This window comes from Staurois parvus, unplaced genomic scaffold, assembly GCF_062004578.1.
Source record: "Staurois parvus isolate SC_StPar_1 unplaced genomic scaffold, SC_StPar_1.0 ptg001688l, whole genome shotgun sequence".
Lineage (NCBI taxonomy): Eukaryota > Metazoa > Chordata > Amphibia > Anura > Ranidae > Staurois > Staurois parvus.
The window spans coordinates 187,987-205,880 of NW_028319484.1; the positions used below are offsets into that span (position 1 = coordinate 187,987).

The following is a 17,894-nucleotide window of genomic DNA, read 5'->3' on the forward strand; positions in this document are numbered from 1 at the left end:
AAAAACACAATATGGGTCAAATGCATATAGGAAACTTCATGCACATTGCATAGAGATTACTGCACATTTGGTAGCCAACAAAATGGCCACCAAACAAAAGGAGTCCATGTGGTTTAGTCAAGAAAATGACCCCCCACAGAGGAGCACATGGCAGACTCTAGCCTCAAAATTGCCTCTTACATAAAACAGACTTTTAGACAGAACATACACTGGACAATTACACAACAATATGAAGTACACATACAACACAATTTGGGCACAATCACAGAACGGACATAAAACACCAACATATCACACTAACATGCACATGTAACAAAAAGGACCCCCTGCTGCATGCTTGCTGGGAGCAGTGGTACCACAAAACATTGTACAGACTACATAACACAGATCTTACAACAGTTAACAATTAACCTAAGCCTTTCAGCACTGTAATAATTACCTCACGTGGAGGGGGGTAAAGCAATCACCACAGTACCTACAACCCGCAAATACTTACCTAACACTATGCAACAACTTTTACCCACTAAAACATATACCCGTTTAATTTTTGGTTGGAAGATTTTTTAAACTTGACCAAATCCAGCCAACCAAAACCCCCCCCTCTGCTGCGTTCCGCAGAGACAAACCCTTGTCTTTCACCCACAAATCAAGAGTTTAGGACAAAAAACGAGGTCCTTGTTAAGCGGTATTTCTTGTTAGCTAACAGAGAGCGAAATCAGCCACACGAACACGCAAAAAGCGATCCTCTTAATGGCAGAGAGACCTGAAATGTGCCGGCATACTTTTTGCTAGTTCATGATGGCCATTCCCCCCTCGTTCTTGGTTAGCTACGCAAGAATACGCGTTAGTATCCACCAGGCTCGCCAAACTGTCTTGGAAATTCGCTTTAACGAATTTCTCCTTACCGTGAGTACTCGCAGTTGGATGCGCAGAAATCCCCCATAAAGCTGTGCGAATCTCGCTTACCACGACTGCAGCCAAACTACACGATTCCTGCCCATCCAAATACTTTGGTTCTGTTGAATTTGTGGGTGATGGAGCTCCGTTACCCTGGAATGATCACACGACACTCTAAGGCTGGTTGCAACTCACATAAGGGCTGATTTTAGGCTCAGCTCTCTGTTTTATTAAGAATACACACATGCCCCCCACATGAATAAAGTCAATCCCTCCCACCGAACAATGCAATGGGGAGTACCTATACAGAGGATATACATTCCAATTGGAGCATAGCCTTTGCTATTATCTATCACTGGTCCTCCCCCATGAACCTTCTGAGGTCAGCAGACTTCCTCCCCTTCCCCCCTATGAGCCATCTGAGGTCATATTTCCTGTCCTACTAGCTTCTATTGGTATGTAAAATTCTCTGCACAAGGACTCCCTAAAAATATCAGTCTGTACCTGGATGGGCCCGATACGATCCTTATTAAAACACATCCATCCGAGATACAGTTCAGATTAGTAATGGGTTGTAAGATATGCACAAGCCTACACGTGGAGTTCACACCGCTTGCGCATTGCGTTATGAAGCCCACGTGGTACCATGCTGCTGATATGTGGATACAGGCCCACGGTCTACTGACAGCAGCATTCGCATGGAATGCCGTGGTGGTATACACGCCGGTCTATAAGCGCAGATCTGCCATCTCATCCATTACCAAGCCGAGTACTGTAATACATACATTGTACATGCGCATGGCCCAATTGCAGCCTTCAGAGCTTTAATTAAGCCACACGAGAGACATATGAATAACACGAATACATGACACATTTAAAGTTCGACCAACAATACAAAATTTCCATGACATTCCCTCCTGTTTTATCATATTCTCCTCGTGTCCCTTCTTGATCTTCTTCAGCTTGATGGGTGTAGTCTCAAACTTCAAAGAGTTCCTGTAGTTGTCCCTGAGAATAAAGCTCCACGGGGTACCTGAAACAACAAGACCCGACGCAGACTCGACGCAAACAGGCTTGATTGAAGCGATGATCCTCAAGAGCGTTGGAACCTTCACTACAGGAAGGCTCTTGCAAAAACCACAAACAGACTTGTGGTATGAATAAAGCTTGTGATCCCACGGTGGTCTGGGGAGATCCAGCAACAGATTCTCAAATTGCCCCTGCAGACGGGGCCACACAAGGCTGGTCTCGACCCAGACAGTTTTCCAAATCGCAGACACAAACCATGATGAGGCTTGAAGCTTGCTTGAAGGTCTTGGAGAATGTGGTCTTCAGAGAGATAAATTAGAGGGAAGCCAGGACGTAATCTGTAGAGAAGGTGGATGGTTGGTGAGGTCTTCCTCCGATCAGTGGTTGGAGTGGGATCCCCGGAGCGGGCATGGAGATGTGGTCGTCTGCCCGAGCTTGGCTTACACGGTCGATGAGGCAACAGGAACATCTCACCGCGGCATATAAAAGGCAGATGAAAAAGAGAAGCATCAGGATATACACTCCCACTTCCTTCAACCAAGATCCGATGGAGAACAGGAAATCTCCCAATCCTCCCAAACCCTTGAACGGATTCCAACCCTCACTAGCTATAGCTCTAGCTTTTCCCTGTAGTTCACTAACTTTGTCCATATGGGCCTGGACCTTGTCATCGGTGTCTTCTATCCAAGTACAACAATCCTCTCCGATGAACTCACAGAACCCCCCTTTGGCGGCTAAAAGATAATCGAGGGCCATCTTCTCCTGAAGCACTAAAATTCCCATCTGCCGTTGTTCTTGGGCAATTTCTCTGACAGCCTCTACGGTCTCGTTAAACATACTATCCACGATGACAGAAAAATTGTTCAGGCGCTTCATAAGTTCTATTCCCCATCCTGTCCATGAGGGGAACCAAGCCCATGCCTGGTCGCCCTCAGAGAACAGTTCCCTGCGAACTCTCCCTGCCATCCTTACCTTCTTGTGGACCATCAACTCTTCATGGTCCATCACTACATAGGATGCGGGGACTAGCTTTATGAGGGCACACGAACCTTTCGCGTTCTGGGGAAATGTTCTATAGGCTGCCGAACCACACAGAAAATAGTATGGACCTGTCAGAGCAGAGCAGGAAGAGTTCCTCGTTCGGCCTCTGGTACTGAGCAACAGTTGCACAGACTGGGGGATTGCTCCCTCAGTCTGCACATCACATCCGTCCTTCCAACACACGTGGTCTGGTCGGTCAGTGTGGTTACTCAGAAAGGAAGTCTGGTTAGTCAGATTGACAGTTATACCTCCCTCGCAGGTGGTAATCCCAACAAACTTGTTACCTGTGCCAAAGCTGATGTTAAAGCACACCTGAGGGCTGCCTAGCTGCCCATTTACCCATAATGGACTGGTGAGGGCCCTACAGGAGCTAGAGCTAATATTGGTGCTGAAACTGATGTTACCTGCTAAAAATGTGTCATTAAGTTCTACCGACAAATGTCTACGTGGGGGCTGACCAGGGGTCCCTTGCTTTTTCATGCCGACGCGGATGTCATATAGGGCATGAACAGCGGCCATTGCGGACATGTGATGACTGGGTGGGGGCTTTGAGCATACCCAACAGTTGGTTTTGTTGGCGGTTCTGGCTAAACGCAGGTGCATTTTAAATAAAAGGTTGGGGTATCTGCCGTCTTTTCCTCCGTTCACACACATGTATGACATACAAACAAAAAGAAAAAGGAAAATGACACCCCTCATTCTCTGGTGTAGCTGAAAAGCTTCTTGCAGTGGCTTGCGTGCACCCAGTTGTCTCGTCCCTCGAGTTTGAGTGAGGTAGGTGTCGTCAGCTGGACTTGGTATGGTCCGGTGAACCGTGGCTCGAGTCCGGTTCTTTGATGTTTCTTTAGGACGACCCAATCACCTGGCTCAATAGAAAGAACACCTGTTATTGTATTTGGATCGGGGAGCGATTCGCGAACCCGATGGTGTATCTTCTGCAGCTCCCGTTGCAGAGATTGCACATAACCTGTAAGCTGTGAATGCAAAGACGACAACTGTTGAGGAAAGTACAACCCTGTTTTGGGAGGTCCCCCAAACAACACCTCGTAGGGTGACAGCCCATGTGGTTGCCGAGGGGCATTCCGGATGGAATAGAGGGCAATGGGGAGACACTCAGGCCAAGGTTTTTTGGTATCGGCCATGATTTTGGAGATCCTGTTTTTAAGGATTCCGTTGAGACGTTCAACCTTACCGCTACTCTCGGGGTGATACGGGGTGTGTAGCCCTTGGTTGATGTGAAGGGCTTTACATACCTCTGCAAAGATCTGTCCAGTGAAGTGTGACCCCCTATCGGACTCGATGGTTTCAGGTAGACCCCAGCGGCACACAACCTCAGACAGGATTTTCTTCGCCGTGGTACTAGCGTTGGCACATGTGACGGGCCACGCTTCAGGCCAGCCTGAAAACATATCTACACAGACCAAGGCGTATTCGTACGGCCCACTCTTTGGTAACGAGATGTAATCGATCTGGATGCGTTGGAAGGGGCGTTCAGGTTTTGGTGAGTGCCTTTGGGGTATTACTACCGTTCTGCCAGGGTTGTGTAGGGCACAGACTAGGCAAGAAGCTGCAAAGGTAGCTGCAGCAGTACTGAACCCAGGTGCAATCCAATGCTCGTCTACCAACGCACACATAGCCGTCTTAGATTGGTGTCCAGGGTAGTGAGCCAAGTGGGCCATCATGGGGAAAAGGGACTTTGGCAAACACCATCTTTTGTTCAGGCACCAAATGTCATTCGACCCTTGGGAGGCTCCTGCTGCTGTCCATCTAGCCTTCTCCTGCAAACCCGCCTGTGATTGCAGTTTTTTAAACTCGTCTAATGAAACCTCTGAAGGGATGGCCAGCATCAGAACCCCCGTTTCCTGAACCAGTGCACCGGCCTTTGCGGACCGATCTGCCAAAGCGTTTCCACATGCCTCCACACTAGTCTCAGTGGTATGAGCTTTCACCTTAAGAACAGCAATCTCCCGTGGCAGGCCGAAGGCAATGAACAACCTGTCAATCAGTTCTGCATGCTTCACCGGTTTACCTGAACTTGTGAGAAATCCCCTCGCTTTCCAGATGGGACCAAAGTCATGTGCAATACCAAACGCGTACCTCGAATCCGTATAAACATTAATCCTCTGACCTTCATGTAACTCACATGCCCTGGCCAGTGCCCACAGCTCAGCTTCCTGAGCTGACATATGTGCGTTCAGAGAGCCCTTTTCCACAACGTCACTTTCCGTCGTGACCGCGTAACCAGTGTGTGGCTTACCGTCTTGGGTGTAGTACCTGGACCCATCGACAAAAAGATTTTTCGCTTCCGGTATTGGCGTTTCCTTCACTGGGCTGATCGCCGCTGACTCCAGTTCCATCAAAGAAATGCAGTTGTGTCCTTTGGAAGAGAGGTTAGTAGTGGACAAAGAAGACATGTTAGTAGAAGAGGTGTTAGTATTGTTAGTCGGGTTGCAAAATTCAGCACCGTCGTTGTTGTCCTCCCCCCCTTTCTCGTCTTCCAACACAGGAAGAAGAGAAGCTGGGTTAAGAATAGTGCATCGTTTGATAGAGAGGTTAGTAGGAGTTAGGAGGGCTACCTCGTATTTGGTCAATCTTGCTGCAGAGAGATGTTTAGTTTGGACCTGGTTTAGGATCTCTTGCACCGAGTGTGGAGTGTAGAGTGTGAGGGGTGAATCCAAAACGATGTCACCCACTTTTTGGACAAGGACAGCACAAGCAGCCACTGCCCTCACACAACCCGGGGACCCTTTGATGACTGGGTCCAGAGCGGTCGATAGGTACATGATGGGGCGGTATTTGGTTCCGTGAAGTTGGGTTAGTACTCCGGTTGCATGGCCCTGACTTTCATGACAGAAAAGGTAGAAAGGTAGGTCATAGTTGGGTAGACCTAGGGCTGGTGCTATTGAGAGTTCCTGAGTCAAATCTTGAAGAGTTGACCAGTCGTCATCTGACATTTGAAATGGTGTTTTGGATGTCAGCTCATACAGGGGACCAAGTTTGTCCGAGATGTTGGGGACCCAATCTCTGCAGTAGTTGATAAGGCCGAGGACGGCTCTCAGCTGACGGTGGTTTTTGGGTCTCTTTAGGTCTTGCAATGTCTGCACTCTTTGGGTTGTTAGGTGCCTGGTGCCCTGAGAAATACAATGCCCCAAGAAGATGACTTTTTCCTGGCAGAGTTGTAATTTCTCCTTGCTGGCCTTGTTGCCCGTTGACGCCAGATGGTTGAGTAATGAAACAGTATGTTGATAACAATCCTTTTTAGTGGGACAGCAGAGGAGCAAGTCATCAACATACTGTAACAACACCACCTCTGGATTCATTGGGGTCCACTGATCTAACACGATTTTCAGCTTGCAGCTGTATTCCGAGGGACTGGTTACTGCTCCCTGGGGGAGACGGGTCCAGGTAAGTTGTCGGCCCTGGAAGGAGAAGGCAAAAAGGTACTGACACTGGGGATCCAGGGGTACCGAGAAAAACGCGTTTGACAGATCAATGACGGTAAAAAATTTTGCATTGGGTGGTACGGTTGCCAGCAGGGTGTGTGGATTGGGCACCAAAGGGGCATCACTGATGATGATTTTGTTTACCGCTCTCAGGTCATGTACCAGCCGGTAGGTGGTCGGTTGACCAGGTGCTGTTTTTTTTGCTACTGGGAATAATGGTGTGTTACATGGCGACTGGGTTGGGGTGAGGACCTTTATCTGTAGATAATGGTCGATCTGGGTTTTTAGGCTGTCCATTTGAGCTACACTTAAAGGATATTGTGGTAGTTGTGGTAACACGCTTCCTGGTCTGATGTTGACTGTAGTTGGAGGTACCGGCAAGAGACCCACATCATATTTATCTGCTGCCCAAACTTTGGGGTCAACTTCAGCCAATACGTCCAACTCCAGACAATATGTAGCCTCGGTGAGATAAGGTAGGGCCAACAATGTGCACAGTCTTTCTTCCGACAGGGCACTACTCACCACAACACCCGATGGGGTGAACTCAATGACAGCTTGAATGTCTGACAAGATGTCCGCTCCCAAAAGATTGATGGGGACGTCATCTGAGACCAGCACTGACCTGACAGCCTCAGTGTGCAGACCTAACCTGAAATGGAGTGGTTTGGTGGACTGTAGAGACACTGTTTGACCTGTGAGACCTACCGTCGGTGTGTTTGCCCCTGAGAGGGGTACCTTGCCTTGGATGTCCTGTTTTCGCAAGACTGTTCTGGCTGCACCGGTGTCGATGAGGCAAGGGAGGGGATATTTTAATTCCTCGAGAAAAAGATGGATCTGGGCCGACACCGATTTGCCAACTTCCTATGAGGATTCATAGGAGTTACTTACCATGGTGGTCATAGGGGCGGGGGACTCATCAGGAATGAACTGCCACCGACCTTTAGGTAATTGGGGACAGCTCCTCCTCATGTGCCCCGTTTGGTGGCACTGGAAGCACCTGGGTGGGGGCCTATCCTTCCTGTGACCCAGATCCCTTGGTTTTTCGTGTGGGGTCTGGGACATAAGAACTTTGGCCTTGTCTTGTTTTCTTCTATCCATTTCCCTCTCTATTGCCGCAAGAGTGGAAAGGATAGCAGGGATAGACATCTCATTATATTCGGGTCGGGCCAGAACCAGCCTTTCCCGAATTTTAATATTGATGCCTTCCAAAAATTTGGCCCGCAACAGAATGTGCGTCGCGGTCACCTTTACCCCTTCAGTTGGAGCATCAGGTCCAACTTCCAGATCCGCATCCAGTGCCGCCTGCTTGAGACGGCGCCAGAAGCAGGCGCTTTCCTCATTAGGACCCTGGGTGAGCTTCATCATGTCCGTAGTAGAGGTAGCACCATACATTTCTGGAAGCTTTGCCTTTAGCTGTGTACAGAACTCTTTGCCCCCTGAAGTCATCTCCTCATGCGTGGTTATAGAGCACCCTGCAATCACTGTACTGGCCACTTCCATGCCCACCTTTGCCCGTAGGATCTGTGCACAATCTGACCCGCTCATACCATAGCTGAACTGGTTTTGTCCAAACATTCGAGCAAATCCTCTCGGATTGACTCGATAGTCCGGGAGCTCAGCCAGAATAGTGCGGATCTCTGCCGGGGTGAAGGGGACATGCCAAACTACCCGTTCCCCTAAAGTCCGTTCCCCCCGTGCATTGGGAGGACCTTCAAATTGCTGCACCCTGACTGGATAGGCCTCGGTCCGGGAAGAGTGCAAGGGCTGACCCAGCATCATCGGTGGGCTTAGATTAACCACCTCGCTTACTGCACCTTCAGGTTTGAGGTCCCTCAGATCAGGGTATAGCTGGGGGGCAGGGGTCTGATCAGTGGTTCGTAGCGCTTTGATGCAATCCGCCCTGTTTTTTAACCGGGTGTCTATTCACCTTGATTCACAGATAGTCTGCAAATCGGTTGTTGAGTAGGCTTCATAGTTGGAAACAGAAGGAGCTGGGGTGAAGCAGGGAGAAGGGAGAGGTAGAGGCAGAGGCTGAGGCATAGAGACAGAAGACACAGAAGGTATGTCAAGAGTGACGTCACTAACAGAAGAGACAGGTGCAGTTATACTTATCTCAGCCACTGTTGGTTGTTGGGGGACCCCAGCAGACCCTGATCCTGCCTGCCTTAGTAGAGTCAGCCCTGAAAGAGCTTCCTCCACCTCTGACACTGGATCCTCCTGTTTTATTCCCTCTGGAGGCCAGGTATACATCACCTGGTTCTTCCGGACAGACACCAGTTTATGTATGCCCTGCTTCCCTAATCGGATTGACCTGTGAAGCCATAGCTGTGCGATCTCTAGTTCTGACGCCTGCATCCGTGGTTCAAATTCAGAGATGAATTTTTCCCACCTCCATGCGTCAAATGTACCTTCCCGGGGAATTTCCCATCTGGTACCCTTCGACCATTTATTCCACCTTTTGAGGGGTTCTGTAGACTTCCCCCCCAAACTCACCTTCATCAGTTGTGCAGCTGTCCTTACCCTGAAGAGGGCTGGTTCCCCCTCTCTCTTCATGGACTGACTACTGCCCATCGTGACTAGTCACTGGTATATATCCCGCGTCCGGGTACCTGTTTACCCCCTGGAGCACTCGGTGGGATCCTACCGAGAGGCCTGATTCCACCACTTTCCCAGCACAGCGTAATTTATGTGATACTTATCGATCACCCGAAGCGCATCAAGTGGCGGTCAGACTGAGAGCACACCTCCCACTCCCACAGCGCAATTTGTGTGATCCTGACCACCCGAAGTGTTTGTGGTAACCAGGATTTCCCTGGACCGCCCACTCACACAGCGTAATTTATGTGGTTCTCATCACCCACTGTGTTTGGCAGGCCACACCGCACAATGATGAAAGTGGCTTTTCTCTCCCTGCACACAGTAGCTAACACAAGTCAAAACAAAAAGAGGGGTTCTTGGATGTTACTTAGGGGTCACTGGTTGGGCAGAAACCTGCTAACTGACCTTTAGGAAATTTGTGTAAAAAGAAAAAAAACTTTCCTAATGCACACAGAAAAACCCTTTTTCAACCTGAAAAACTGTTAAAAAGGACAAAGTGGATCCTTATGAAAAACACGGGACGTTTCACAGTAAAACAATTACACCGAGGTAAACCGAAAAACTGCGCCAAAAGTAACCTTGTTGCTGACTCAAAAATCACTCCTATCAGCACCGCTAAACAATCCACGTTATACACGCAATCTTTACTGCAACCACCTAGAACCGTTTACACAAAAAGTCTGCTGGACGTGAAACACGCGACACAGCAGCTTAAAACAAACCCGCTTTACAATAAGGAACTACTTTTAACAGGAAAAACACAAGAAAAACATAATCACTATACAAGAAATCTATGTGCAAAAACCCAGACTTCACCGCGCTCATTAAATGTGGAACACGTGAAGGGAAAACTCGCTTAATACACTTTAAATTGTCTGGCAATACGCAAATTTAAAGCTAAAAGCAAACAAATGAAACTGTAAAAAATTTGGATTAAAAACACAATATGGGTCAAATGCATATAGGAAACTTCATGCACATTGCATAGAGATTACTGCACATTTGGTAGCCAACAAAATGGCCACCAAACAAAAGGAGTCCATGTGGTTTAGTCAAGAAAATGACCCCCCACAGAGGAGCACATGGCAGACTCTAGCCTCAAAATTGCCTCTTACATAAAACAGACTTTTAGACAGAACATACACTGGACAATTACACAACAATATGAAGTACACATACAACACAATTTGGGCACAATCACAGAACGGACATAAAACACCAACATATCACACTAACATGCACATGTAACAAAAAGGACCCCCTGCTGCATGCTTGCTGGGAGCAGTGGTACCACAAAACATTGTACAGACTACATAACACAGATCTTACAACAGTTAACAATTAACCTAAGCCTTTCAGCACTGTAATAATTACCTCACGTGGAGGGGGGTAAAGCAATCACCACAGTACCTACAACCCGCAAATACTTACCTAACACTATGCAACAACTTTTACCCACTAAAACATATACCCGTTTAATTTTTGGTTGGAAGATTTTTTAAACTTGACCAAATCCAGCCAACCAAAACCCCCCCCTCTGCTGCGTTCCGCAGAGACAAACCCTTGTCTTTCACCCACAAATCAAGAGTTTAGGACAAAAAACGAGGTCCTTGTTAAGCGGTATTTCTTGTTAGCTAACAGAGAGCGAAATCAGCCACACGAACACGCAAAAAGCGATCCTCTTAATGGCAGAGAGACCTGAAATGTGCCGGCATACTTTTTGCTAGTTCATGATGGCCATTCCCCCCTCGTTCTTGGTTAGCTACGCAAGAATACGCGTTAGTATCCACCAGGCTCGCCAAACTGTCTTGGAAATTCGCTTTAACGAATTTCTCCTTACCGTGAGTACTCGCAGTTGGATGCGCAGAAATCCCCCATAAAGCTGTGCGAATCTCGCTTACCACGACTGCAGCCAAACTACACGATTCCTGCCCATCCAAATACTTTGGTTCTGTTGAATTTGTGGGTGATGGAGCTCCGTTACCCTGGAATGATCACACGACACTCTAAGGCTGGTTGCAACTCACATAAGGGCTGATTTTAGGCTCAGCTCTCTGTTTTATTAAGAATACACACATGCCCCCCACATGAATAAAGTCAATCCCTCCCACCGAACAATGCAATGGGGAGTACCTATACAGAGGATATACATTCCAATTGGAGCATAGCCTTTGCTATTATCTATCACTGGTCCTCCCCCATGAACCTTCTGAGGTCAGCAGACTTCCTCCCCTTCCCCCCTATGAGCCATCTGAGGTCATATTTCCTGTCCTACTAGCTTCTATTGGTATGTAAAATTCTCTGCACAAGGACTCCCTAAAAATATCAGTCTGTACCTGGATGGGCCCGATACGATCTTTATTAAAACACATCCATCCGAGATACAGTTCAGATTAGTAATGGGTTGTAAGATATGCACAAGCCTACACGTGGAGTTCACACCGCTTGCGCATTGCGTTATGAAGCCCACGTGGTACCATGCTGCTGATATGTGGATACAGGCCCACGGTCTACTGACAGCAGCATTCGCATGGAATGCCGTGGTGGTATACACGCCGGTCTATAAGCGCAGATCTGCCATCTCATCCATTACCAAGCCGAGTACTGTAATACATACATTGTACATGCGCATGGCCCAATTGCAGCCTTCAGAGCTTTAATTAAGCCACACGAGAGACATATGAATAACACGAATACATGACACATTTAAAGTTCGACCAACAATACAAAATTTCCATGACAATACATACATTGTACATGCGCATGGCCCAATTGCAGCCTTCAGAGCTTTAATTATACACACCAGAGACATATGAATAACACGAATATATGACACATTTAAAGTTCGACCAACAATACAAAATTTCCATGACATTCCCTCCTGTTTTATCATATTGTCCTCGTGTCCCTTCTTGATCTTCTTCAGCTTGATGGGTGTAGTCTCAAACTTCAAAGAGTTCCTGTAGTTGTCCCTGAGAATAAAGCTCCACGGGGTACCTGAAACAACAAGACCCGACGCAGACTCGACGCAAACAGGCTTGATTGAAGCGATGATCCTCAAGAGCGTTGGAACCTTCACTACAGGAAGGCTCTTGCAAAAACCACAAACAGACTTGTGGTATGAATAAGGCTTGTGATCCCACGGTGGTCTGGGGAGATCCAGCAGCAGATTCTCAAATTGCCCCTGCAGACAGGGCCACACAAGGCTGGTCTCGACCCAGACAGTTTTCCAAATCGCAGACACAAACCATGATGAGGCTTGAAGCTTGCTTGGAGGTCTTGGAGAATGTGGTCTTCAGAGAGATAAATTAGAGGGAAGCCAGGACGTAATCTGTAGAGAAGGTGGTTGGTTGGTGAGGTCTTCCTCCGATCAGTGGTTGGAGTGGAATCCCAGGAGCGGGCATGGAGATGTGGTCATCTGCCTGAGCTTGGCTTACACAGTCGATGAGGCAACAGGAACATCTCACCGCGGCATATAAGAGGCAGAGGAAAAAGAGAAGCATCAGGACATACACTCCCACTTCCTTCAACCAAGATCCGATGGAGAACAGGAGATCTCCCAATCCTCCCAAACCCTTGAACGGATTCCAACCCTCACTAGCTATAGCTCTAGCTTTTCCCTGTAGTTCACTAACTTTGTCCATATGGGCCTGGACCTTGTCATCGGTGTCTTCTATCCAAGTACAGCAATCCTCTCCGATGAACTCACAGAACCCCCCTTTGGCGGCTAAAAGATAATCAAGGGCCATCTTCTCTTGAAGCACTAAAATTCCCATCTGCCGTTGTTCTTGGGCAATTTCTCTGACAGCCTCTACGGTCTCGTTAAACATACTATCCACGATGACAGAAAAATTGTTCAGGCGCTTCATAAGTTCTATTCCCCAACCTGTCCATGAGGGGAACCAAGCCCATGCCTGGTCGCCCTCAGAGAACAGCTCCCTGCGAACTCTCCCTGCCATCCTTACCTTCTTGTGGACCATCAACTCTTCATGATCCATCACTACATAGGATGCTGGGACTAGCTTTATGAGGGCACACAAACCTTTCGTGTTCTGGGGAAATGTTCTATAGGCTGCCGAACCACACAGAAAATAGTATGGACCTGTCAGAGCAGAGCAGGAGGAGTTCCTCGTTCGGCCTCTGGCACTGAGCAACAGTTGCACAGACTGGGGGATTGCTCCCTCAGTCTGCACATCACATCCGTCCCTCCAACAAATGTGGTCTGGTCGGTCAGTGTGGTTACTCAGAAGGGAAGTCTGGTTAGTCAGATTGACAGTTATACCTCCCTCACAGGTGGTAGTCCCAACAAACTTGTTACCTGTGCCAAAGCTGATGTTAAAGCACACCTGAGGGCTGCCTAGCTCTCCAGTTACCCATAATGGAGTAATGAGTGCCCTACAGGAGCTAGAGCTAATATTGGTGCTAAAACTGATGTTACCTGCTAGAAATGTGTCATTGAGTTCTACCGACAAATGTCTACGTGGGGGCTGACCAGGGGTCCCTTGCTTTTTCATGCCGACGCGGATGTCATATAGGGCATGAACAGCGGCCATTGCGGACATGTGATGACTGGGTGGGGGCTTAGAGCATACCCAACAGTTGGTTTTGTTGGCGGTTCTGGCTAACGCAGATGCATTTTAAATAAAAGGTTGGGGTATCTTCCGTCTTTTCCTCCGTTCACACACATGTAAGACATACAAACAAAAAGAAAAAGGAAAATGACACCCCTCATTCTCTGGTGTAGCTGAAAAGCTTCTTGCAGTGGCTTGCGTGCACCCAGTTGTTGTGTCCCTCGAGCTTGAGTGAGGTAGGTGTCGTCAGCTGGACTTGGTATGGTCCGGTGAACCGTGGCTTGAGTCCGGTTCTTTGATGTTTCTTTAGGACGACCCAATCACCTGGCTCAATAGAAAGAACACCCGTTATTGCATTTGGATCGGGGAGCGATTCGCGAACCCGATGGTGTATCTTCTGCAGCTCCCGTTGCAGAGATTGCACATAACCTGTAAGCTGTGAATGCAAAGACGACAACTGTTGAGGAAAGTACAACCCTGTTTTGGGAGGTCCCCCAAACAACACCTCGTAGGGTGACAGCCCATGTGGTTGCCGAAGGGCATTCCGGATGGAATAGGGGGCAATGGGGAGACACTCAGGCCAAGGTTTTTGGGTATCGGCCATGATTTTGGAGATCCTGTTTTTAAGGATTCCGTTAAGACGTTCAACCTTACCGCTACTCTCGGGGTGATATGGGGTGTGTCGCCGCTGACTCCAGTTCCACCAAAGAAATGCAGTCGTGTCCTTTGGAAGAGAGGTTAGTAGTGGACAAAGAAGACATGTTAGCAGAAGAGGTGTTAGTATTGTTAGTCGTGTTGCAAAATTCAGCACTGTCGTTGTTGTCCTCCCCCCCTTCTCATCTTCCGACACAGGAAGAAGAGAAGCTGGGTTAAGAATAGTGCATTGTTTGATAGTGAGGTTAGTAGGGGTTAGGAGGGCTTTCCCCTGAGAGGGATACCTTGCCTTGGATGTCCTGTTTTTGCAATAATGTTCTTGCTGCACTGGTGTCGGTGAGGCAAGGGAGGGGATATTTGAATTCCTCTAGAAAAAGATGGATCTGGGCCGACACCGATTTGTCAACTTCCTATGAGAATTCATAGGAGTTACTTACCATGGTGGTCACAGGGGCGGAGGACTCATCAGGAATGAACTGCCACTGACCTTTAGGTAATTGGGGACAGTTCCTCCTCATGTGCCCCGTTTGGTGGCACTGGAAGCACCTGGGTGGGGGCCTATCCTTCCTGTGACCCAGATCCCTTGGTTTTTTGTGTGGGGTCTGGGACATAAGAACTTTGGCCTTGTCCTGTTTTCTTCTATCCATTTCCCTCTCTATTGCCGCAAGAGTGGAAAGGATAGCAGGGATAGACATCTCATTATATTTGGGTCGGGCCAGAACCAGCCTTTCCCGAATTTTAATATTGATGCCTTCCAAAAATTTGGCCCGCAACAGAATGTGCGTCGCGGTCACCTTTACCCCTTCAGTTGCAGCATCAGGTCCAACTTCCAGATCCGCATCCAGTGCCGTCTGCTTGGGACGGCGCCAGAAGCAGGCGTTTTCTTCATTAGGACCCTGGGTGAGCTTCATCATGTCCGTAGTAGAGGTAGCACCATACATTTCTGGAAGCTTTGCCTTTAGCTGTGTACAGAACTCTTTGCCCCCTGAAGTCATCTCCTCATGAGTGGTTATAGAGCACCCTGCAATCACTGTACTGGCCACTTCCATGCCCACCTTTGCCCGCAGGATCTGTGCACAATCTGACCCGCTCATACCATAGCTGAACTGGTTTTGTCCAAACATTCGAGCAAATCCTCTCGGATTTACTCGATAGTCCGGGAGCTCAGCCAGAATAGTGCGGATCTCTGCCGGGGTGAAGGGGACATGCCAAACTACCCGTTCCCCTAAAGTCCGTTCCCCCTGTGCATTGGGAGGACCTTCAAATTGCTGCACCCTGACTGGATAGGCCTCGGTCCGGGAAGAGTGCAAGGGCTGGCCCAGCTTCATCGGTGGGCTTAGATTAACCACCTCGCTTACTGCACCTTCAGGTTTGAGGTCCCTTAGATCAGGGTATAGCTGGGGGGCAGGGGTCTGATCAGTGGTTTGTAGCGCTTTGATGCAATCCGCCCTATTTCTTAACCGGGTGTCTATTCCCCTTGATTCACAGATAGTCTGCAAATCGGTTGTTGAGTAGGCTTCATAGTTGGAAACAGAAGGAGCTGGGGTGAAGCAGGGAGAGGGGAGAGGTAGAGGTAGAGGTAGAGGCATAGATATAGAAGACATGGAAGGTACATCAAGAGTGACGTCACTAGCAGAAGAGACAGGTGCAGTTATACTTATCTCAGCCACTGTTGGTTGTTGGGGAACCCCAGCAGACCCTGACCCTGCCTGCCTTAGTAGAGTCAGCCCTGAAAGATCTTCCTCCACCTCTGACACTGGATCCTCCTGTTTTATTCCCTCTGGAGGCCAGGTATACATCACCTGGTTCTTCCGGACAGACACCAGTTTCTGTATGCCCTGCTTCCCTAATTGGATTGACCTGTGAAGCCATAGCTGTGCGATCTCTAGTTCTGACGCCTGCATCCGTGGTCCAAATTCAGAGATGAATTTTTCCCACCTCCATGCGTCAAATGTACCTTCCCGGGGAATTTCCCATCTGGTACCCTTCGACCATTTATTCCACCTTTTGAGGGGTTCTGTAGACTTCCCCCCCAAACTCACCTTCATCAGTTGTGCAGCTGCCCTTACCCTGAAGAGGGCTGGTTCCCCCTCTCTCTTCATGGACTGACTACTGCCCATCGTGACTAGTCACTGGTATATATCCCGCGTCTGGGTACCTGTTTACCCCCTGGAGCACTCGGTGGGATCCTACCGAGAGGCCTGATTCCACCACTTTCCCAGCACAGCGTAATTTATGTGATACTTATCGATCACCCGAAGCGCATCAAGTGGCGGTCAGACTGAGAGCACACCTCCCACTCCCACAGCGCAATTTATGTGATCCTGACCACCCGAAGTGTTTGTGGTAACTAGGCTAAGCGTTACACTTCCCTGGACCTCCCACTCCCACAGCGCAATTTATGTGATCCTGACCACCTGAAGTGTTTGTGGTAACCAGTAGAGATGAGCGAATCGAACCAGGCGAACCGGAATTCGATACGAATTTCAGGAAAAATTTGATTAGCGGCGAATCCGAATATTTGCCTACTTCGGGTGCGCGAATCGGATTTTTCCCGATCAGCCGGCAAAAGTGTCCCTGCAGAGAGCTCCGCTATTTCTGACATTTCTCTGACAGTTCCTTCACATGTACAGCGGTTGAAACATTGTATCTATTAGTTTCCATTTAGGATACAGATGTTTCAACCGCTGTACATGTGAAGGAGCTGTCAGAGAACTGTCAGAAATAGAGGAACTCTGCAGATACACTTTTTGCCGGTTTGGAATTCTTATTTTCATCCTACTTCTTCTTCTTCTTCTTCATCCTCATCCTCAGAAGAAGAAGAAGAGGATGAGGATGAAGAAGAAGAAGAAGAAGTAGGATGAAAATAAGAATAATTCCAAGCCGGCAAAAAGTGTATGTGCAGAGTTCCTCTAAGTGTATCTGCAGAATGTCATTTATGGAAACAAATAGATACAATGTTTCAACCGCTGTATGGAGTGAATGTCCCAGAACTGTCAGAAATAGACAGAAACTGTCACAGAACTGTCCTTCTTCTCATCCTTCTCCTTCTTCTCATCCTTCTTCTCATCTTTCTTCTCATCTTTCTTCTCATCCTTCTCCTTCTTCTCATCCTTCTCCTTCTTCTCATCCTTCTTCTCATTCTTCTCATCCTTCTTCTCATTCTTCTCCTTCTTCTCATCCTTCTCCTTCTTCTCATCCTTCTTCTCATCCTTCTCCTTCTTCTCATCCTTCTTCTCATCCATCTCCTTCTTCTCATCCTTCTTCTCATTCTTCTCCTTCTTCTCATCCTTCTCCTTCTTCTCATCCTTCTTCTCATCCTTCTCCTTCTTCTCATCCTTCTTCTCATCCTTCTCCTTCTTCTCATCCTTCTTCTCATCCTTCTCCTTCTTCTCATCCTTCTCCTTCTCCTTCTTCTCATCCTTCTCCTTCTTCTCATCCTTCTTCTCATCCTTCTCCTTCTTCTCATCCTTCTTCTCATCCTTCTCCTTCTTCTCATCCTTCTTCTCATCCTTCTTCTCATCCTTCTCCTTCTTCTCATCCTTCTCCTTCTTCTCATCCTTCTCCTTCTCCTTCTTCTCATCCTTCTCCTTCTTCTCATCCTTCTCCTTCTCCTTCTTCTCATCCTTCTCCTTCTCCTTCTTCTCATCCTTCTCCT

General features: G+C 48.1%; 1 pseudogene; it reads right to left on the reverse strand.

The window, feature by feature from the left end:
* Positions 1 to 17,894, reverse strand: part of LOC149434749 (uncharacterized) — a 120,769-nt pseudogene that overhangs the window by 59,335 nt on the left and 43,540 nt on the right.